We start from the raw sequence: 23441 nt of genomic DNA, 5'->3' as shown, positions 1-23441 counted from the left end.
TTTAAGAAGAAGGAAAGACGATGAGACGGCCAACTGCAAGGAGTCATGTGACAGTGTTGAAGGTGATTGGCTGTGACATTGTCTTAGGTCTAATGCTCCTCCTCAGACGCAGGAAATAGCAGAGCAGTTCCTCCCTCCCCCCAATGTCTTAGGAACTGTCTCTCCTTCCTGTCTGCTACACTGCTCTGTCTTAATAAATGTGTGTGTGTGTGTTTAGGAGTGAGTGTGTGTAAAAGGAGACTTTATTGTGGTCCTTCCTTGGCTAGCCTCAGTGAGCTTGGTTTCCTACACAACATTCAGGAGACGTGGTAAGAGCTGGGTTAGTCCTCATTCGGGCTCTCTGAAGTACCCTATTGTGCAATGATGAGCTTTAACTTTGTAATGCTCAAAGCTTGTAAAATCAAGTTGAAGCTGAGGTTTAACTTTTAAACATAAAGTAAAAAAAAAAAAAGTATAAAAACTTCAGCAAGTATTTGAGATGTCACTTGGGAAAGCATCATGCCAAAACTGAAAAATAGTTTAGACTTGAGAAAAACAAACTGCTTGCAAAGCAGGAGATGGATGTACAAAGTTACCACAACTGTCAAGAGCTGGAGTGAGAAGTATCCAGAACAAGCTTGACACAGTTAGGAAGCGAAGGATTTCAAAGACTTATCCAAGAAACCAGAGAGAGATGTGTATAAAGATCCCAGAACAACTGCCGACACACCTGTGAATGATTTAACCAAGCTGGGAATTGTAGTAAATGGTAAATGGCCTGTATTTATATAGCGCTTTTCTAGTCTCTAAGGACCCCAAAGCGCTTTACACAACCAGTCATCCACCCATTCACACACACATTCACACAATGGTGATGGCAAGCTACATTGTAGCCACAGCCACCCTGGGACGCACTGACAGAGGCGAGGCTGCCGGACACTGGCGCCACCGGGCCCTCTGACCAAAGAAGAGAATGACAATTCAAGAAAGACTCCACTTCTCCACAAGAGACACCTTCAAGCCTTGCTGAAGTGCACTGAGAAAAACTGGAAGAAAGAATACACATACTGGATCAGATAAGACGAAACTAGACCTATTCAGCCAAAGAGTTGCTGCTTATGTTTGGAAAAGCAGGGAGAGGTGTACCATCCAAAGTACGACATCCTCACAGTGAAACATTGTGTGGATGCTGTGCGGATGCTTCAGTGTGTCTGGAACTGGTAATATTATCAAGGTGGAAGGAATTATGGAGAAAGATTGACATGTGAAGACTTTGCAAGAAAGCTGTTGTGTCATTGTACTTAGTTTGCTTTTCCAAAATGTCATCTGGGGCTTCTTAGCAGACAGCAGACCCTGCTTATTCTGACACAAAGTAATGAAAATACTTGTAAATGTACAATGTAAAGACTCCCCTCTCTGCCTCATGCTGAGCTGACTGACACAACCAGAGGAATGGATACATTACACTAGACACATACCCAGGAGTCAGGAGGGAGACAATAATGTTGTAAATGTATTTGGTATTCCTTTTTTTGGTGACAAACAGGTAAACACACCAATAAAATATAGTAAACATAACAGACTGATTATTTTTAAAAAGTAAATTATTTCAATGCTAATCTGTGACATTAATTAATCTGCTTGGTTGTTGTGGTTTTAGCATGTAAAGCCACTGTGCAGTTGTTTAGTAGAAATCTCCGCCCGTGTGTGTGTGTGTGTGTGTGTGTGTGTGTGTGTGTGTGTGTGTGTGTGTGTGTGTGTGTGTCTGCAGAGGTCAGCGGGTCATGCAGGAAAGACTGATCCTAAGGGACAAACTGCCAGTGTTACTCAGCCACTCCTCACAAACAGACACACACACACACACACAGAGATGTTGTTCTTTCAGACTGTCAGTCTGACCATTGTGATGCGGACATCGCCAGGGCTGACACTAAAAGGGGACAGGGCTCAGCTCTTATCGTCACGGTAACAAGCTGATGGGAAGACAGACGAGCTCCAACCGCCACACCTGATCAAGAAGGAGGAGGACAGTCTCTTTGAAACAATCCCTCCATACACCAAGCATTCGCTTCCTCTCATTGTCACATGTGCACACACACTGGAGTAAGTCAACACTGAATAATCTTTATATATATATATATATATATATATAAAACACCCAGCACGCCCCTGCGGGCGGTTTATCCTTCAAGCTCGGGTCCTCTACCAGAGGCCTGGGAGCTTGAGGGTCCTGCGCAGTATCTTAGCTGTTCCCAGGACTGCGCTCTTCTGGACAGAGATCTCCGATGTTTTTCCCGGGATCTGCTGGAGCCACTCGCCTAGCTTGGGAGTCACCGCACCTAGTGCTCCGATTACCACGGGGACCACCGTTACCTTCACCCTCCACATCCTCTCGAGCTCTTCTCTGAGCCCTTGGTATTTCTCCAGCTTCTCGTGTTCCTTCTTCCTGATATTGCTGTCATTCGGAACCGCTACATCGATCACTACGGCCGTCTTCTTCTGTTTGTCTACCACCACTATGTCCGGTTGGTTAGCCACCACCATTTTGTCCGTCTGTATCTGGAAGTCCCACAGGATCTTAGCTCGGTCATTCTCCACCACCCTTGGGGGCATCTCCCATTTTGACCTCGGGACTTCTAGGTTATACTCGGCACAGATGTTCCTGTACACTATGCCGGCCACTTGGTTATGGCGTTCCATGTATGCCTTGCCTGCTAGCATCTTGCACCCTGCTGTTATGTGCTGGATAGTCTCTGGGGCATCTTTACACAGCCTGCACCTGGGGTCTTGCCTGGTGTGATAGACCCCAGCCTCTATGGATCTTGTACTCAGAGCTTGTTCTTGTGCTGCCATGATTAGTGCCTCTGTGCTGTCTTTCAGTCCAGCTTTGTCCAGCCACTGGTAGGATTTCTGGATATCAGCCACCTCCTCTATCTGCCGGTGGTACATACCGTGCAGGGGCCTGTCCTTCCATGATGGTTCCTCGTCTCCCTCCTCTTTCTTGGGTTTCTGCTGCCTGAGGTATTCACTGAGCACTCGGTCAGTTGGGGCCATCTTCCCAATGTATTCTTGGATGTTCCTTGTCTCATCCTGGACTGTGGTGCTGACACTCACCAGTCCCCGGCCCCCTTCCTTCCGCTTAGCGTACAGCCTCAGGGTGCTGGACTTGGGGTGAAACCCTCCATGCATGGTCAGGAGCTTTCTTGTCTTTATGTCAGTGGCTTCTATCTCCTTCTTTGGCCAGCTTATTACCCCAGCAGGGTACCTGATCACGGGCAGGGCGTATGTGTTGATGGCCCGGATCTTGTTCTTACCATTCAGCTGACTCCTCAGGACTTGCCTGACCCTCTGCAGGTACTTGGTGGTTGCAGCCTTTCTAGCGGCCTCTTCATGGTTCCCATTTGCCTGCGGGATCCCCAGGTACTTGTAACTGTCCTCTATGTCTGCAATGTTGCCTTCTGGTAGTTCAATCCCCTCAGTTCTGACTACCTTCCCTCTCTTTGTTACCATCCGACTACACTTCTCCAGTCCGAACGACATTCCAATGTTATTGCTGTATAGCCTGGTAGTGTGGATCAGTGAATCGATGTCTCGTTCACTCTTGGCATACAGCTTGATGTCATCCATGTACAGGAGGTGGCTGACAACTGCTCCGTTCCGTAGTCGGTATCCGTAGCCAGTCTTGTTAATGATCTCACTGAGGGGGTTCAGGCCTATGCAGAACAGCAGTGGGGACAGAGCATCTCCTTGGTAGATCCCGCACTTGATGGTGACTTGTGCTATGGGCTTGGAGTTGGCCTCTAGTGTTGTACGCCACATCCCCATTGAGTTCCTGATGAAGGCTCTTAGGGTCCCATTGATCTTGTACAATTCTAGGCATTCCAGTATCCAGCTGTGGGGCATTGAGTCATAGGCCTTCTTGTAATCAATCCAGGCAGTGCACAGGTTGGTCAGTCTGGTCTTGCAGTCTCGGCTGATTGTTCTGTCTACCAGTAGCTGGTGTTTTGCACCTCTGGTATTCTTGCCAATTCCTTTCTGTGTCCCGCTCATGTATTGACCCATGTGCCTGTTCATCTTAGCCGATATGATGCCTGACAGGAGCTTCCATGTAGTACTGAGGCAGGTTATTGGTCGGTAGTTGGAGGGGACCGGTCCCTTCTTGGGGTCCTTGGGGATCAGGACCATCCGGCCTTCAGTTAGCCATTCCGGGTGTCTTTCGTTAACTAGCAGCTGGTTCATTTGTGCTGCCAGACGCTCGTGGAGTGCAGTCAGCTTCTTCAGCCAGTAGGCGTGAACCATGTCGGGCCCTGGTGCTGTCCAACTCTTCATACTGGAGACCCTTTCTTGGATATCTGCCACTGTGATGGTTACTGGACCCTGTTCAGGGAGGTCGCTGTGGTCTGCCCTCAGATCCTCTAGCCACTGAGCATTGCCGTTATGGGTTGCATCCTTCTCCCATATGCTCTTCCAGTATTGCTCCGTCTCCAGCCTTGGTGGTGCTGTTCTCTTATTGTTCCCTTGCCACTGAGAGTACACCTTTGCTGGTTCTGTGGAGAACACACATATATATATATATATATATATATATATATATATATATATATATATATATATATATATATATTAGGGGTGCAACGATACTCGTATCGATATTGAACCGTTCCATACGGTGCTTTTGGTTCGGTACGCATATGTATCGAACGATACAAAATTTTTAATTTATTTTATCAACTTTTCTTCTGACAATGCTGTCTGTGTTGAGCGCTCAGTGGATCTGTGTTCGACTACTCCGCCGAGGCTGCACTGTCGAGCGCAGATCCACTGAGCGCAGCACAAGCTAGCAAGCCAGAAGCTAAGCTCGTTGCAACATGGCAAATTGAACCTCCCCCACCCTCATTCAGATCTGGCGTTTGGAACTATTTTGGTTTTCATATGAAGTATGACCCTGAAGGTAAGCGCGTCATGGACAAAAGTAAAACAGTATGTTGGATGTGCCACGCAATGCTCAATTACATGGGCGGGAACTACTGCGTTAGCGCAGTTTGCTCGTTAACGTGTTGAGGCTGTCCAGCCCCATGCACGGGGCGATCCGCAGTAGCGCGTTAACGGAGATTTGCCGTGTTGTGGCATTAACGTCATTTCAGATTAACGCTGACAGCACTAGTGGGAACAAAATGAATATGACTGCACATTTACACCGACATCATCCTAGTGCAAAGACAAGTGGAAGCAGACAAAAACAACAAGCACGCATGCTACAAACTTTACCCGAGTCATTTAGACAGCCGTTAGCACATGATTCTCCTTATGGGGACCTGATATGTTTAATATGCTGCTGAAAATATAGCCCAGAAGAAGCGTATAGTATAGCTTTTATTTTGGAAAGAGCCATTTCTCTGTAATAAACTCTCTTTTCCAAAGATGAGTGATTTCTCGATCAGATAGATTTATTTTTTTATTACTTTGTTGTTTCAGTAACATTAAATTTAAAAACTGTACTTTTGAGTTAAAATATATATTTATAATTTTAGTAAATGACAAATTAAAAAAGCATGAACATTTTTCTGTATCGAAAAAATATCGAACCGTGACACCAAAGTATCAAACCGAACCGTGAGTTTTGTGTATCGTTGCACCCCTAATATATATATATATATATATATTAGGGGTGCAACGATATTCGTATCGATATTGAACCGTTCGATACAGTGCTTTCGGTTCGGTACGCATATGTATCGAACAATACAACATTTGTAATTTATTTTATCAATTTTCCTTCTGACGATGCTGTCTGTGTTGAGCGCTCAGTGAATCTGTGTTCGACTACTCCGCCTAGGCTGCACTGTCGAGCGCAGATCCACTGAGCGCTCAACACAGACAGCATAGTCAGAAGGAAGAGCGCAGGGCAAGCTAGCGAGACAGAAGTTAAGCTCTCCTTGCAACAGGCAAATTGAACGTCATTCAGATCTGGCGTTTGGAATTATTTTGGTTTTCATGTGACGTATGACCCTGAAGGTAAGCGAGTCATGGACTAAAGTAAAACAGTATGTTGAATGTGCCATGCAATGCTCAATTACATTGGTGTGAACTAGTGTGTTAGCGCAGTTAGCTCGTTAACGTGTTGGCCGTCTAGCCCCATGCACGGAGTGATCGGCGGTAGCTCGTTAACGGAGATTTGCCGTGTTGTGGCGTTAAGGTCATTTCAACGAGATTAACCTGAAAGCACTAGCGGGAACACAACGAATATGACTGCACATTTACGCCGACATCATCGTAGTGCAAAGACAAGTGGAAGCAGAAAAAAAACAAGCAAGCATGCTACTAACTTTAGCCGAGTCATTTAGACAGCTGTTAGCACATGATTCTCCTTATGCTGCTGAGAATATAGCCCAGAAGAAGCGGATAGTATAGCTTTTATTTTGGAAAGAGACATTTCTCTGTAATAAACTCTCTTTTCCAAAGATGAGTGATTCCTCAATCAGATACAGGGCTTGCAATATCGCTAGCCCGACGTCCCGGAGCTAGCGATTTTTTTCAGTCGGGCTACCAAAATCTATCTCTTCCCTGCCCGTCGGGCTATTGTAGGAAAAATATATGTCAATGCTTTTGCATTCTTTCGGAAATGTAGCAGGGTAATTATGTCATTGGCATCGGTGAGCCACTGTCAATATGTGACATATTGAAGTCGCGTTTGAATTTGCGCTTGTTTTTTGCTTTCACTTTGCAATCGTGCGAACTGTGTATAGAGAGCGACAGCACTGATCTGTGAGTGATGATAATTTGTGCACCAATTCCTCTGACATCGTCTTATTAATCGTTAGCTTACTATGCAAACATGACAAGTGAAATCTCCCGCAGCAAGCTTAAACATGTGAGAGGTTGATCGCGCAGAGAATCGCTGAGCTTATGTGAGTGAGTGTGTAAAAGCATTTCAGTTCTGCTGAGCCAAATAAGACAGGTCAGGGTGAAGAAGTGACAGCCAAAGAAAAGCTTACCACAAAACGGAAAAGTTATGACAAATCAGACTATGAGGCAAAAAGAAAGTGCAGCTTTATGGTTTCATGGACAAAAGAATTTCTGTGGCTGCAACATGATGAGCTAAATAACCAGGGCTGCACATAAGTGGTCCGCAGGTGCGCATTCGCTGTCAAAATAAAAAACACGCACAAGGGTTAGGGTTAAATTTAAAAACTGTACTTTTGAGTTAAAATATATATTTATAATTTTAATAAATGACAAATTAAAAATGCATGAACATTTTTTTGTATCGAAAAAATATCGAACCGTGACACCAAAGTATCGAACCGAACCGAACCGTGAATTTTGTGTATTGTTGCACCCCTAATATATATATATATGTATATATATATATATATATATATATATATATATATATATATATATATATATGTGGTTAAATGATTAATTGTCATAACTTTGGATGTTTTTCCTACAGTTGAAATTTAGTACATATATTCACAACTTTATCCTTGGGGTAATTTGTAATAATGGAGGATTTAAACATCATTTAAAAAAGTATTTTGTTCAGTGCTTACTAACTATGTGAAGGTTAGCAACCTAAAAAGGTGGTAAATCTTTTCCAACATCCATAGCTTATCTTTATATGCAAGTTAGCATGCAAACATTATAGCATAGCATTTCATATTTTTCATTTTGTCTTAGAGTGCCTATGATATTTTTTGCCTTATATCAACCAAGAACTACACTCCCAGTCAAAAGACACACCTTCTCATTTAGTCATTTCCCTTTATTTTTACTACTTTCTACATTGTAGATAAATACTAAAGGAAAGGAAGAAAAGGAAGACCAAGAGTCACCTCTGCTGCTGAGGACAAAAGTCATCCGCCTCAGAAATCACAAGTTAACAGCACCTCAGATTAGAGATATGCCACACAAAGTTCCAGTAGCAGACACATTTCTACATTAACTGTTCAGAGGAGACTGTGCAAATAAGGTCAAATAGCTGCTAAGAAACCACTGCTAAGGAAAAGGAACAAGCAGAAAAGATTTTTGGGTGCCAAGAAACACAAGGAATGAACATTAGACCAGTGGAAATCTGTGCTTTGGTCTGATGAGGCCAAATTTGAGATCTTTGGTTCCACTCATCATGTCTTTTTGCGAAGCAAAAAAGGTGAACGGATGGTCTCTACATACATGAAGCATGGAGGAGGAGGTGTGATAGTGTGGGGGTGCTTTGCTGGCAACACTGTTGCAGATTTATTCAAAATTAAAGTCACACTGAACCGGCATGGCTACCACAGCATCCAGCAGCGACATGCAATCCCATCCGGTTTGTGTTTAGTTGGACCATCATTTATTTTTCAACAGGACAATGACCCCAAACACACCTCCAGGCTGTGTAAGGTTTATTTGACCAAGAAGGAGAGAGATGGAGTGCTGCACCAGATGGTCTGGCCTCCACAGTCACCTGACCTAAGCCCAATCAAGATGGTTTGGGATGAGATGGACCGCAGAGTGAAGTCAAAAGGGCCAACAAGTGCTCAGCATCTCTGGGAACTGCTTCAACACTGTATAAAAATAAAACATGTTTTGAGTTATTTCACACTCTTTTCTTTACTACATAATTCAATATGTGTTCATTCATAGTTTTGTTGCCTTCAGTGAGAATCTACATCATAAACAGTCATGAAAATAAAGAAAAACCATTAAATGAGAAGCTGTCTCCAAACATATGACAGTGGGAAGGAAAGTCGATACTCCTATTGATTAAAACTTGCATAATGAATTTGAGGTCTTCAGAGGTCTGAGAGAGTTCAGCGGTCTTGATTTTGAATTTCATGTAACTGTACTTTCATTTAGTTCCGATTGTATCTGCTTTACATTTATCTTCATTTTTTCTGCACTAGAACGCCCGAGTGTGTCCAGGGTATGCATGATTCCCATAAGAGGGCAATGCGAATGCTGACATGTCTGTTTTTTTATGATCTGAGAGCAATTTGAGCAAAATCCAATTTCTTTGCATCCAGATATAGTTCATTGTATGAATCCTTATATGACAGAATTTGCACTGAGACAGAGGCTTTAACTGGAACTCAAGAGTATATTGTACGCAAACGTGTATTTGCAACAGAAGCACAGAAACACACATACACACACATACACACACACGTAGATGATACGCTACAGATATTGATGCACTATTCAAACATTTTTAACACCATTAGAATTTTGTGGGGGTTTTTTTAATAAGTTTTACTTATACACACTTACTTAACCAGATGTCTTTTTCTTGATTAGCTAAGAATTTCTACCATTTGTTGTATTGGGACTGAACTACCAGGGCAGTTGCCTCCCTCCTCCTCACCCTGCCTCTCTGGCTGTCTGTCACCTCTGAGCTTTAATACAAAGGGACGTACACGATTGACCTGGTTCCAGAGCAGTAACAGAGTGTCTGGACACTTTACAGCCGGTAAAGAGAGATGCACTATTAACCTCCATCAACCCCGCCTCCCTCACTTTCTCTCTCCTGTCATTCTCCACTCCGCCCCCCTTTCGCCCCCCCATCACTACCTGGAATTGGCTGGGGGTGAGGTGTTGGTGAGAGGGACATCAGAGGGGCAAAAGAGTGGGGTTAAGAGCGGGGTCAGTGGCTTTGTGTGATATGTCACCCTGTTGGTGTTAAAGGCATATCCAACTGTGGTGATGATGATGTTCTGGGAAAACTGACTGCATCAAAACATGGTTTAGTACAGCGTAGTTCAGACATCAGTTGCCTCAAGGAGCTTCATATATTAACGTCGACCCTACAATAATACATACAGAGGAAAACCCAACAATCAGGACAAGAGACATGCTGTGAAGGAGAGAGAGTCAGAGATTAATAACAAGTAATGATTCAATGCAGAGAGGTCTATTAACACATAGTGAGTGAGAAAGCTCAATACATCACATTTTATCACGACTGGTCCTCGGGAGAAAGTCAGGGGATGTTCACATTTTCTTGCTATCACTATTCAATAAGGTTTGGTGACAAAAACTGTTGTATATTGTTAGGGTGAAGGAAAAAAAATAGCTGTTTGAGTTTAAATTATAGTCTGTATATAAAACATGGAAGAAGTCACTCATAGATCTCCCACTGGGTTACAGGCTTCTGTGTTTGAAGCCTTGATCTAGATTTGATTGCAAAACCAAATCAATTGCATGCTCGTATCGTAGTGACTTGTCATTCAAGTCAGTGCATAAACGCTTTATCAATCTGGACTGTAATAGGGGAAGTAATTTACAAAATCAAAGACTGAAGCCCAAAAAGGCACCAGGAAAATGTTCTGTACCGTACAGGCTATAGTGAATATATTCTTCTACAACATTAAACTAATTACAAAGCTCTATTCAAGATTTCCAGGGTATAGAGGCTTGCATTTTACATACGAGACTGTGGAGGTTGCTTAAATGTGAAATTTAACGTTTGGTAAGAAAAACAGCTTGCACAACGAAATCTATTGGGTGAACCTATGCGGGTGTTTTCAGAGGAATGACAGGCTGTAAAAATGTGAAACCATCATTAAAAATGTTGTACAACTGCATTTTTTTTTAGTTTGTTGTTTTAATAGCAGTCGAAGTTACATCAGTATCTACTCTCTTAAATTGCTTTGCTCCCATTTCCATGACAAAGTGAGACAAACCTTATCAGCTACAGTCATCTAGTTGTTTAGTTTGACAGACAACTTTCACATCAGCATAACTTAATCAACACAAATGTGGCATCCCTGTGAGGGAATGACCAAATTAATATTATTTGGTGTAAAACCGGTGTTATGGGACAGTTTTCCTTACTATATGTACTCCTTTTCAGTTACTTTAAAAGAATAGAAACCCATGAAAAGGGAGTCATTTTATGTTAGAAAGCAGTGAGGGCGGAACGTTGGTGGTTGCTCCAGGGTTTCAGGGTGCAGTAAGTGGAGCCCACCTTCCGCTGCTTCCTCAGACACGTTCTAGAGGAAAACAAAGATGCATCGTGTCTTCCTTACTCTGCTCTTCACCTGCTTTTACAGGTAACATATTTGTCATCGTGGTCTTCATCCTTGGGACCCGTAACACAAACAAACAGCAAAATTTCCAACAGATAGTTGTCAGACACGGTGGTTTCCTGTATGTTTTCAGACAGGATGAAAAATTGTATTGATTTTCACTAACGTATTTATTTTTTCATTATCATGTGTCAGCTGTTTGTGTGGTGGGAGTAGTGAAGGAAAGGCACAAATCTTGTTTTTGAGACAACCGATGGAAAAAATTGTTTCCCAATTTGCAAATTTATGATCGCGGTCACATTTGTGCCTCATTGTCTCATGTTAAACGTATATTTGAGACTCTCTCTCTGTTTAACTAACTGCTTCCAGTTGAGGGGAGACAAATCACTGCTCATTTGGAGGCAATTCTCAGAATGCATCATTTGCCCTGTTCATGGGACGTTTGCCGGGAGAAACCCTTCACATGCACGCACAGGAAGACAGAAAGAACGTGATCGAGAGGAAAGAGGCAAAGAGGCAAACGGGGATCTCAGACAGCAGTGGAGAGTGGCACAGGAGTCCCCATAAAGCCAAGGTTAATTCCTCAGTCTCTCCATCCATCACTGAGCAGCTGAGAACGGGGGGTGGGTGGTATGGGGGTGACATACCACTTTCAGCCATATATATGTGTGATGAAAGGAAAGAGGGGTGGTAGGGGTGACAAGAGAAATACAGTTCAGAGAGACTGGGGGGGTGAGGGGGAGTCTGTATCGCCCCATTGTCTCCCCAAGCACCCATAAAGGGCGTAGGAGGCAAGGGATCATAAGGCTCGTTTGGCAGGAGTTATGGCTGCCACCAGAAGGCGAGTCAGAGCAGGCAGGCAGACCGGACCAATGACAAGCTCGGGATGTAATTGTCACGGTAACTGGTGGGCACTGATGCCGTCGGGGTCAGGAACAGTCCTGGGTGGACAGCAGCCAGGACATCACAGTGAGTGCGGTAGAGACATCACTGTCACTAATGATCAATGGTCAGCTGAGGCAGAGAGGGCGGTAGCAGTGGTTAGCCACCCAATGAGAGAAACATGGAGAGTGGCAGGTAGATTGTTTTAACTGAGGTAGCAGTGATACAGTCCAGAAAGGAAAAGTGGAAAAAAAAAACCAAATGTGGGAAAGCCAGATTGTTTTAGGACTAGAAGTCTAAAAGATGTCAAAGCAGCTGCTGAGAATAAAACTCTGGGTAATGCATTCATAAACTCCTTTCTAGTGATGCACACAAATACCCTAACACTGCTATCTAGTTACCAATACTTTTAGTTTATGTGGTTAGAGAAATATAGTTGTTCTCAGGGGGGTATTACTGATGCTTCAAACAATTGTAGAGGTAATGTTTAGGTTAAGGTCAGATTTTTGGTTAGGGTTTCTGTAAGTACGCCTAGATGTTGCCATTTTTGTCAATGTGTAGCTACAGAAGTGTGACTGGACACGTTTAGTGTTGATCATATGGCAGCAGAGTCTGAGTTCAGGCAGACCGAGCACAGGGAAGGCAGAAGAGCTCATCTTAATGCCAGCCGCATTATCTGGCGTGCTAATGGTAAATAGACTGGATCTTATATGCCGCATTTCTACTCAATTTGAGCACTAAAATCACTTTACACAATATATCTCATCCACCCATTCAAGTACTTTTTTTATGTCCAAGTAATTTCTTTTTAACATTGAAACAAGCCACTCATGGTTCACTATCTTGCCAAGGATAATTTGGGCATGTAGACTGGAGCAGCCAGGGATCAAACCACCAACCTTCTGATTAGTAGATGACCCGTTTTACTTTCTTAGCCACAGATACCATGGGTATGCTGGTACTTGCTTGGCACAAACTGATAAAGTTCATATATAGTACCCTATTTAAGCATCTTTAATAATAATAATAATAATAATAATACATTTTATTTAAATAGCGCCTTTCAAAGCACCCAAGGACACTGTACAACAGATAAAATAAAAAGTCCTGAGATTTGTGTCTCTTTTTTTGTTTTTTGAAGGGCTTCTCTGAAGAATAAGAAAATCACCATCATCGAAAATAGTACCCTATTTAAGCATCTTTAGCCTACCCACTGTTGCTGTGTGTTTGCAAGCCACTATACAGCCCACCTCCACATCAGCTCCTCCCGATAATGTATCTGACTTATTAATGGCATATCTGCTGTCACTGATGACCCCAGGTTTATCCTTCAAATCATAGTTCAAACATTTTAAATTTAAATATTGCTTTAATTAAAGAAATATTTGCAATTTTTTCACAAATCCGTACTTTCTTCGAGAGGGACAGACACACTCCCCTCTTAGTTATGTTCCATGTCTTTTTATCCTTCCGACCTGGCTTCTGTCAGGAAGGTGGGTGTTATTTAAACCGGGCTACACTCCAAAAACTAAAACTGACATTTACTTAAAATTTTTGAGGCAACACTTTTACACTTAAAAATATTGAGTAGATTGGAAACCAGTCAAATCTGTTCAATATACTTGATCAATTGAATAACTTAAGCTTAAACATATTAAGTTGAAATTAATAATTGTAGTTGTTACACAAACATGAAAAAATTGAGTAAATAACACTGACATGCTTGGTCAATGTAACTGAATTATAGATGGTCAGTTAATCCAAAATTTTGTTCCATTTACTTAATATTGTAAACTGAATGTAATCAAAATTGTACTTAATATTAAATATGATAAATGGCCTGTATTTGTATAGCGCTTTACTTAGTCCCTATGGACCCCAAAGTGCTTTACACTACATTCAATCATCCTGAATGTGTGTGTGAATCATTCAGTCATTCACACACACATTGGTGATGGCATGCTACATTGCCACAGTGATCAATTGAATAACATTGCCTGGCAGCGTGGCGCACAGACAGAGGCGAGGCTGCCGGACACTGGCGCTACCAGGCCCTCTGACCACCAGTAGGTGGGCAGTAGGCAACCAGTAGGCGACCAAGACTGTCGGAGCTCAAACCAGCAACCTTCTGATTACAAGACAAGCTGCCAACTCTTGAGCCACGATCGCCCCCTAGAATTCAGATATGAATGTTATTGTATTTCACTGGTAGTCTAAGTCTGAAAAACCAAACAAACTAATATGTAGTTGTGTGTTTCATAATACATGTATGAAAAATGACCACATGTTAAACATGAGCAAACACAAAAGCTCAGAGTATTTAAAAAACAAAATGAACAAAACAATGGAAAAGGCTCACGGTAGTCAATTACTCTACGTTATCGGGTTTTACTTACACTTTTCAGTTGTAGTTGCTGACAATAAATAATATTGATGTGGATAATTAATGATAGTACAAGATACTGATGAGTATAGATACCTATTTCTCAAATATTTTGATTCAATTTTAAACAAAAAATATTAAGTACATGCAAAGAAGGTATTCTGTGAACCACATACTGAATTTTTTTTGTCTGAGATAAATGTAAATAAATACCTTAATTTAACACGAACACATACGTTAACATTTTAGACATTTATTTCAACTTATCAAACTCAAATAATTACTAAAAGCATATCCATAGATTTTATCAGGCTCATCTAACTTATATTTATTGTGATATTTACTAAGCCTCTGAATTACTTTTTAGAGTGTATGCTTATATTTTGCTCATTCTCTCTCTCTTACCCTCACACTCTCTTCTTGCCTCTCTCTTGCTCTGTATGTCTCAGAGGGTCATTTGCCTGTTCAGATGAGATTATGAGCTATAATGGAGGAGGTGTGGAGTGCTGAGACAAGGAAAAATGGCCTACCGTGCAGATAGGAGATTTGATGGTTAGTCAATAGCTTTTTTTCTGTCATCAGAGAGAGAGGGGAGGAGAGCATGGAGACGAGCATGCATGGACCTTGATTCTGTATAGGAAATGCATTATTTTCTTGAAGACTACCTGAAACGGTCTCAGAAAATCATTTTAGCATGAACTAACCTTGAACATTCCCATACTTATGTAAATGATCATTGTCAGTGGTAATCAATGAATGGAATAGCCTTGAGGTTCTTAAATGTTATTGAGAACATTTTCAATCTAAACAGCATTTCTTTGTCAGGTTGGTTATAAAAGCCTTGTAGACAAGATGAGAGGTCACATTGTTACTCCATCTTTACCCTCTGTAAAGCTGTCTTGCAGTTTCACAGTCTATGTGCCAGACTGCTAGTTGGCCACACACTTTCATGAAGTCTCTGCTGGCTGTCTAATATTGTCTCAGTGACCATAAAGGTCAAACAACTGGTGGTGACACAACGAGGGTGTGAGCTGAGATTAGCTTCCAGCTTCCAGGAGAGCAATTGAAAATCTACCTGGATCAAAGTCCATTTAAAATGAACATCAGCTCTCAAAAAAGAAAAACAAGTCATGACTTTCTAATGCATTTTTCTGGTATCATTCTTTGAAATATTTATCTGTTAAAAAGGTGTCTAAGACCAGGACTGTGGTAGCGAACTCTTTCTGTCCTCTGGAATATGGACAGGGCATTTTTTAATCAGTCATACTGAGGACACTTGATAATATTGGTGACTGGTTACCTTGGAGGCCTGATCAACTCCTTGGACTTTTTTTCATATTCTTTCAGCATTTGCTGATTTTTTTTTCCTGTCCTGTGGCCACAGGATGCTGCCTTTATGTGTGCCATTGCCATGGACAGGACCATCTGTGGTGTTTAATAATCGATCAAACTTCTAAAGTCAACAATGGAAGTGAAACAAGGACTCTTTCCAACTGTAAAGGCAACAAGCTGGAAATGAATTATTGAATTTTTGAATTATTGTCAAACTTTTACAAAAGGCATTTTCTTTGCTGTTCAGTTTAATTATATTCATTCTGATTTATATAGCACCAAATCACAACAACTTTATATTGTAGAATAAAGATCCTACAATAATACCAACAACAAATGAGCATATAAGCAAAGTGAGTTGATGCAACACTCTGCAGACTTTTAAGAGGACTAAGTTGGAAGTTTGGTCCTATTTTAGATGCTAAGAGTGCTGATGAAGAGTAGAATGATAGAAAAGAGTAGCCTCTGTGCCTGCAGAACACGCTGAAAGTAAATCACATCACAACAAACTACCCACTATTCAATATCAAATGAAAGGTAAGTTTGCTTTTAGCTCAGTACATGGTATGAGAACACAAGAGCAGGAAAAATACACTAGGAAGCATTGCTTGCCTGTGAGGTGTCAGTCCACATCTGGACTGGACTGTGTTGTGAGCTTTACCTTATGACTGTCCTGATGACGCTCGTGTCTGAGTGGAAATGGGAGAGTGACATGAAGCACTTGAAGGACGAAGTCCTCAGTCAGTGACAAAAAGCATGAATGACACCTGACACACGGCTGACCTCAGAGTGCTGTCTGCTTCTAACAGCTGCTCAGAAAAAGACGTGTGATTAACCGGACCTGACACAAACACAAGTGAACACACACCCACACACTCGCACCCAGAGCCATGATAATACAGCTGAGGGATAAATGTGGCTCAATCACACGAATTTCTTTCTGATAACCATGATACCACTGCTGCTGCTGCAACTGACTCTTATAGTCACATTGATTTATGATACCTTTATACTTTCAGTTCACTACATGAGTGTATCAAAAGAAACAAACTATATAAATCTGAGGCAGGGCCAAAATGACACATGACACACCTCTTTTGATTCACTAAGCATTAATGCAGTTTTGTATTTAATCTTTATTATTATTAAGCTCTTGCTTCTTAACATGCTTTTTAATGCATGAGTCTAAAATACCCAAATCTGCTCATATTAGAGGAACAGCAACCGCATTGGCTTCATTTCTCAGGAGACTGCTCCTTTAAATATAACTTGCGTGTTTTTTTTTTGCTTGTTTGGTTTTTGTTCTTCTTGCATATGTGTTTGACGTGCTTTCTTAACAAACTTGCCTGATGCTTGCAGGCAAACGTATTCTCGCAGCTCTGACATGTACAAAAACTTTTGAGCCGACCTCTAATTTGCCCGGCGACCGCTCTCTCCTGCCCGCTGTGTAGTGCATGCAGAGTTGTTTGTAAAGTCCTGTGTGAGAATGTGTCTAAAATGCATGTGAATGTGTGCAGTGAGCCAAGTGAATATGCATGGCCGCACCCACTTTAATGCATGAAGCCTATCTGCGGCTCATTCATATTTATCTGCGGCACATGCATGCATGCTGGCCCGCAGCTGTTCCACTGCAGGTAATCATACACTCACCGTTTCTAATGTGAAGCAGCACGGGAAGTGCCACCGCATGTTGTGTTTGCAAACAGCTTGCATTCTTACTGTTGACGTTCACTGTGAAGCCACGAGTGTGTGGTGGTTCAGCTGAAAAGTCGAGAGGGAGAAGCAGTAAGACCCTGCCAAAGCTTTCAGAGGTTGCAAACACACACACAGACACACTCAGCTCCTGTCATTGAAGATATTGACTGGGCAATCAAGTGTTATCAAGGATTATCTTAACCTTCGCCCTGCTCCTCCTCTTGACTCCACAAACATACAGGATACTCCATCACAGGGAGAACTATGGGAGATCAAAGCTGGCACTGACATTCTCACACTGTAATATGTAATATTATCTAATCTGAGCTTCATTCCTCAGCTATAAAGACATGGCAGGAGTGGATAAAGTACATCTGCTTATCCATTTATCAGCTTACCCCCCACCCTCCTTATGTCTTACATCCCCCCACCATCTCTTTCTCTCTCACCATGTCTCCCCCGTCCCCCCCTCTATCTCTCTCTGTCTCACTCCGCCTCTGACACCCTGATCAATTCCCCATCAAATCCTAATGCCACGGTTTAACTCAAGTGTGGCATCTTAATTAGAACGATAACTGCACACTGTCAGGGTCATCGACTGGGCCGGCTGCAAACCAATGCTTCTCATCGACAGGCTGCCAGCGCTCAGAGAGGCTCTAAAAGCAGGGGACAGGGGACGTAGAGGGATGGATGGACAGAGAAGACGTACAGGTGGAGATTGGGGGTGAGTAAAAAAGATATAAGAGTCAGTAAGGTATACCTGAGAGCACTCAATGAATGTGAGACTAGAAAAACCTAAAGAACATGTGACTAGAGTTTGGTAACAGTTCAGGAGAGATTAATAATGTTTTAGAAAACATGTTTTTGTAGGAGATAAAAGGACCAGGAACACTTCTATACGGAGCAATGACAAATTGGATTGGCATCTCAGGTGGTTTCTCTCAAAATGTTGTTGTCATATTAATGCAACTATGGGCAGAAGAGGGAAGGAAGAGGTTTGAACCCTTCTCACTGTCAAAACATTGTTTTCTTTTAATGCATTGCTGTACCAATTTGTGCTAATTATACACTCACCTGCCACTTTGATAGGTGCACTGGTTAACTGCTTGTTAACACAAATATGTGATCAGCCAATCACAGAGAGTCTGTGTACTTAGGCATATGGGAATGGTTGAAGTTCAAACCGAGTAGAAAAGAGATAGCGAGATTTTAACTGACTTTGGTTGTTGGTGTCAGAGGGGCTGTTTTGGGTATTTCAAAAACTTGTTGATCTTCTGTGATTTTACTGCACAATCATCTTGGGGGTATACAAAAATGGTTTAAGGAAGAGAAAATGTTCAGTGAGTTCTCTTGACAAAAATGTCTTGTTGATGGCAGAGGATAGAGGAGACTGTTTTAAGCTCAAAGACAGGCAAAAGTAACTTAAATCACACAAACAGCACAACACATCAAGCCTTTAAGCAGACGGGTTACAGCAGGAGACAACCACATCTGGAACCAATTCTGTCAGTGGAGAACTGAGGCCACGATTCACATGGCCTTACCAAACCTGGACACTAGACGGCTGTGAAGTTGTTGTCAGGTAGATGAGTCTCAGTTTCTGCTATGTCTTTTGGATGGTCGAGTTTAGAAATTAGTACAAACTACATAAAAGGATGTATCCATTATGCCTCATAGTGACAGTTTGTGTGAAGGATATGTTTTTACACACTTTGGTCTTAAGCACCTATGCAGACTGCTTCTGCAAACATTTTTGGACGAATGGGTCAACCTCAGGAAGTCAGTGATAGGCCATGTAAAATTACAGATCAGGGTCAGCAGATGCTGAGGTGCACAGTGCACAGAGCTTTCTGAGAATCAATTGCTACAACCCTCCAAACTTCATGTGGCCTTCAGATTAGCTAAAGAACAGTGTGCAGAGAGCTTCATGGAATGGGTTTCCATGGCTGAGCAGCTGCATTCAAGCCTCCAACTGCAATGCAAAGCTTTGCAGTTGGAGATGCGGTGGTGTAAAGCAAGTAGCCACTGAATCTAGAGTAGTGGAGACATGTTCTCTGGAGTGACAAATTATGATTCTCTGACTTGGGCTCTGATGGATGAGTCTGCATTTGGTGGTTGCCAGGAGAACGGTTCTTATCTGACTGCCTTGTGCCAAATTTAAAGTTTGGGGATTATGGTGTGGGCTTGTTTGAGTTACAGTGAGATCAGTTTGGAGATGGTCCCTTCCTCTTCTAATATGACTGCACACCAAGGTTCATAAAGACATGGATTAGTGAGTTTGGTGTGGAAGTTTTATGACCTCCACAGACTCCTAAAATCAAACAGATGACTTTGGGGATGAATTAGAGAGGAGACGGTGAGCCAGAACTTTGTGTCCAACATCAGTGTCTGACCTCACAAAAGCACTTCTGGAAGAATTGTGGAAAATTCCCATAAACACACTCCTAAACCTTGTGGAAAGTCTTCCCAGAAGATTTGAAGCTGTTACAGTTGCAAAGGGTGGGCCAACATCATATTTAACACTATGGATTAAGAATGGAATGTCACTCAAGTTTATATTATGCCTGTGAAGGCAGACGAGTGAATACCTTTGGTAACATAATGGATTACAAAAGAAGTTTAAAGTAATTTGATTGAAAAGACTAACTGACGGTATTCAGGAATGTGAGAGAGCTGTGCAAACTGTGAAAAACATAAAATACAAACTGTGTTGATGAGTTATGAGGTTCAGATGAGAAATGCATCAACACAGTAATAAATATCTTCAGTAGAAAAATATGTGTCGAAACTACATTGAAAGTTTACACAAACACAATGAGAAACACCTATGAGGCGGGAATGCACTGGTTATTTGAGAACTTTGTGGTGAGAATGATGTAAAATTATGTCAAAGTGATTGTTAACAGCAGTCACATCAGTAAAATCATTAGAAGTAAATTAAGTGTCTTGAGGTAACTGTTGTAATTTGGAGTTATATAAATACGACTGACTTGAATTTTCAACTATTTTTGATTTGGTTTGGAGAAAATGGAATGAAAGAAAGCAAAAAAAAGGAAAAAGAAAGAAAAGGACTGAATGAAGGAAGACAAGCTAAAGGAAATTGTTGGATGGAAAGGAAAAACAGGCAGAGAAAAGGAAGCGTGGAAATAAGAGGAAGAGAAAGGAATCCTTGGAAAGAAACTAAAAGGAAACAAAAGGAAAGGAAATTTCAACCAAGGGTCTCATTAAAAACTTCTTTATCAAGTAGGGGAAATGGAGCTACAGGAAGAAGGCATCAAGAAAAAGAAAATAATTAAAAATGAAAGGAAAGAAAGAATAGCACTGAAAAATCAGATCAGGGAAAGGAAAAAGGAGAAGATGAGAAAAGGTTAGAAGACTGGAAAAAGAGGCATGAATGAAGAGCTGTAGAAAAATAAGAACAATTAGAAAAATGGAAAGAAGGCTAAAGCAAGAAAGAAAAAACAGAGGTTGCTGGCAGAAATAAAAAGCAAAAATGAGGGATTGGAAACAGAAAATGTGGGCAAGAAAGAAAGGACATTTAAAGAATGAAAATTAAAGATGACACAGGCATCTCAAGGAAGACAACAACAATTAGGAAAGGAGGGTAAAGGAAGAAAGAATCAAGAAAGGAAATTACAAAGGAAGAAATAGGTAGAGAGGAAAAGAGTGTAAGGAATAAAAGGAAGAAGAATGGAAAGACAAAAGAAAAAAGGCTCGTCTGTATATTTGCTGTCAAGCAGAGAACTGAAGATCCTTGACTACAGACACTGAACTCGCTTTCACATGGCAATTTGCCCTCTCTGTTTGCTTTTCAGACCAGAAATAAGGAAAGAAAAAGAAGAGAGGGGAAAAAGAGAAGGACAAAACACAGAGATGCTAAGTTTGTCATTGTATGTGACAAATGTAGAAATCAATAAATCATTGTGGGCTGTTGACAGGTTGTGGCAAGGAGGGGCCGCTCATTCCTCATCGACTATTTATGAAACTGTCGCTGCTGTCTGTCTCTCCTTCTCTCAGAGCATGTGTTGCCTGGCTGACTGGTTGGCTGCCAAGCGAAAGTACTGTCTGAAATATTTAAATGTTTGCGTGCATTTCACACCGGACCTGTGACGCCCACAGAGGGAGCGTTACGTGCCCATATGAGAGGAGGAGGACTGAGACACAGGTTCTGTGTGTCTATCACAGATTCGACCACCAAAACTCATCCTGGCACAAATAAAACCACCTCTCTGTTGTTCCTTGAACTGTTCAAGTCCATGCATGTCTTACAGTGGATAGGACTGTTGCCTCACAATTCCTGGTTCAAACCCTGGCTGCTGCCTTCCTGTGTGGAGTTTGCTTGTTATCACTGTCCCTGTGTGTCCCTGTGTGGACAGTGATAACATGCCAAACTCCTACAGAGGTCTGGAAGTCACTCGAAAAGGGACTAAACTCAGAAAAACAAAAGTAAATATCTACATTCCATAAACAGCAATGTAAAAAGAGAATATAACAACTCAGGCATTGTACTAATTTAATTCACTGCAGTTTTATTTATATAGCGTTAAATCATCACAAGTCACTTTATACTGTCAGGTAAAGTCTCTATAGTAATACAAAGAAAACCTCAACAATCAGATGACCCCATATGACAGTGGGAAGAAAAAACTCCCTCTTAACTGGATGAAGCCTCCAGCAGAACCATGGTCAGCGAGGGGCAGATGACTGGCCCTGGTTGGGGAGGGTGAGGATGGGGCTAAGGGAATGAGACAGGTCAAACAACACAGTGTGGAAGACAAGAGTGAAGAAGAAACACACAATACATCTGTACACAGCCTAGACCTATTGCAACATCACTAAGGGGAAATTCAGAGTTACCTGATCAAGCCTTAACTCTATTGTTTATCATAAAAGAAAGTTTTAAGCCTAATCTTTAAAGTAGAGAGGGTGTATATCTCCCAAACCCAAATTGGGAGCTTCCACAGAAGAGGGGCCTGGAAACTGAAGGCTCTCCCTTCTATTCTACTTTTAAATACCCTACAAAACATGAGCAGGTAGAACATGTCTACCTGTTTGGTAGGTTTTGTACAGAAGATGTCCTTCCTGCTGTAACCTCAAATGGTTTTGTGTCTTCTCACAAGCTTTCACTTGTAAGGTGGATGTGTAATGTGCAAAAGGAATCGTGCAAATTGTGATAATCTTCAGAGATAAAGAAACCTAATAAATTTATTGCTCGCGTGGCTAGTCATACCATCCTTTCTGTTTCTGGAGACGACTCATTAGAGTCGGCATACATACTTAGCATACATGGTACTGATATAGAGATAGATAGATATTTCTTCTCAGTTAAGCACACAAAGGCCTTTCTAATGCAAGTCTAACTGACCCAATCACACAAACAAAACTTTTATCTATGCCTAACCACTGTCTAACATTCCCCCCCAACCCTCACCCAATTGTGGTTAAGGGAGGGAGACAGACTGTGATTGACAAAAACAATCAAATTCATGAATTTTTCCACATGACTTGCTGTTGAGTCCATGTATACTTGAATGGAACTAAATGGCCTACAACTCCTCACATACTTTATGTCCTGCTGGACCAAATACTCCAGAGTAACAAATGTAGATTGATCCTCATATCCTGTGTAAGTAAAATTTGCTAAACAAAACTAGAGAGTAGGAAGGCCAGAAAGCAATGAAAGGTGGGCTAATATTCTTCGATTTTAGTCTAAGAAAATTAAAAGTATAGAGCACCAGCTTTACCATCTGAAATTAACTTCTGGGGATAATAATTATAGAGGGCTGAAGCATCAGTTCTCAGAGCTCTGCTGTGACTGTCTCTAAGCAGGCCATGAATGGGCATTAGTTGATTAATGAATTAGACTTTATATCCAAAGGGGTGCTCTCCCAAAGAGTCCAAACTCCCTAACCTACTGTAATCCACCTATTACAGACAGATTATCCTGACTATTACACCAGTGTAGATTTAACAGACCATGAGCTCAAATTACCCAGAGGGGTTGGATGAAAAATTTGTCAGTTTTTACTTCAGGATTATCCGTATTTGAGAGTGATTGCCCTAAACCTTTACTGTGGATGTGTTAAATACCAAGTTCCTTTTACATGCAGTGCCATCCTTATTTTTTAAGCTGTAGTTGCTTTTATATGATCATCATTTAT

Source organism: Aulonocara stuartgranti (assembly GCF_965226115.1).
Source record: "Aulonocara stuartgranti genome assembly, chromosome: 17".
Taxonomy (NCBI): domain Eukaryota; kingdom Metazoa; phylum Chordata; class Actinopteri; order Cichliformes; family Cichlidae; genus Aulonocara; species Aulonocara stuartgranti.
The sequence above is the reverse complement of the archived record's forward strand: the minus strand, read 5'-3'. Positions refer to the sequence as shown.